Source organism: Erinaceus europaeus, unplaced genomic scaffold, assembly GCF_950295315.1.
Source record: "Erinaceus europaeus unplaced genomic scaffold, mEriEur2.1 scaffold_521, whole genome shotgun sequence".
Taxonomy (NCBI): domain Eukaryota; kingdom Metazoa; phylum Chordata; class Mammalia; order Eulipotyphla; family Erinaceidae; genus Erinaceus; species Erinaceus europaeus.
Window position 1 is genome coordinate 6,153 of NW_026647317.1, and position 1,538 is coordinate 7,690.

Below are 1,538 nucleotides of genomic sequence, written 5' to 3' on the forward strand. Positions count from 1 at the left end.
GTACCCCTCTTATCCTATGGCTTTGTCAATGTTTCCTTTTTTATAAATAAAAATATTTTTAAAAAGAATGTATCCTAGTATCCTGTCCTGGGTGGTGTGGACAATGCTATTGATAAAGTATTTATCCTGTGACATTCATGTGATTTCATTGAATCTTAATTCCATCCTTGCCCATCCTCCACTAATTAACTGTTTAAGTAATTAATGCACTTATTTTTATCTTATCTTAAAAAAATATTAGTGATTTAATATTGGTTTAAAAAATTGCATGTCGGGGAGCTGGGCAGTAGCGCAGTGGGTTAAGTGCACATGGCGCAAAGCACACAGGCAGGTGTAAGGATCCCAGTTCGAGCCCCCAGCTCCCCACCTGCAGGAAGTCACTTTGCAAATAGTGAAGCAGGTCTACAAGTGTCTATCTCTCCTCCTCTCTGACTTCTCTTCCTCTCTCGATTTCTCTGTCTTATCCAACAACAACAATAGCTATGACAACAATACCAGCTACAGTAAGCCCAACAACAAGAGCAACAAAATTGGAAAAATGGCCTCCAGGAGCAGTAGATTCCTAGTGCAGGCACTGAGCCTCAGCGATAACCCTGGAGGCAAAAAAAAAAAATTACATGTCAACAGGGGTATAACTCCACTCCAATCCTACCACCACTTTACTCTCCCCACTGCAAGTCACCACTACAACTCTCTGTCTACATTTATACAAAATTGCCCCATTTTTTTCTTTCTTTTTTTATTGGGGAATTAATGTTTTACATTCAACAGTAAGTACAATAGTTTGTACACGCATAACATCCCCCAGTTTCCCATATAACTATACAACCTCCACTAGGTCCTCTGAATCCTTCTTGGACCTGTATTCTCCCCACCCACCCACCCCAGAGTCTTTTACTTTGGTGTAACACGCCAATTCCATTTCAGGTTCTACTTGTGTTTTTTGTTTGTTTTTTTTTCTAATCTTGTTTTTCAACTTCTGCCTGAGAGTGACATCATCCCATATTCATCCTTCGGTTTCTGACTTTTTTCAATTAACATGATTTTTTCAAGGTCCATCCAAGATCAGCTGAAAACAGTGAAATCACCATTTTTTTTTTTTTTTTACAGCTTAGTATTCCATTGTGTATATAGACCACAACTTGCTCAGCCACTCATCTGTTGTTGGACACCTGGGTTGCTTCCAGGTTTTGGCTATTACAAATTGTGCTGCCAAGAACATATGTGTACACAGATCTTTTTGGATGGATATGTTGGGTTTCTTAGGATATATCCCCAGGAGAGGAAATGCAGGATCATAGGGTAGGTCCATTTCTAGCCTTCTGAGAGTTCTCCAGACTGTTCTCCACAGAGGTTGGACCAATTTACATTCCCACCAGCAGTGTAGGAGGGTTCCTTTGACCCCACACCCTCTCCAGCATTTGCTGCTATTACCTTTTCTGATGTATGACATTCTCACAGGAGTGAAGTGATATTTCATTGTTGTCTTTATTTGCATTTCTCTGACAATCAGAGACTTGGAGCATTTTTTCATGTGT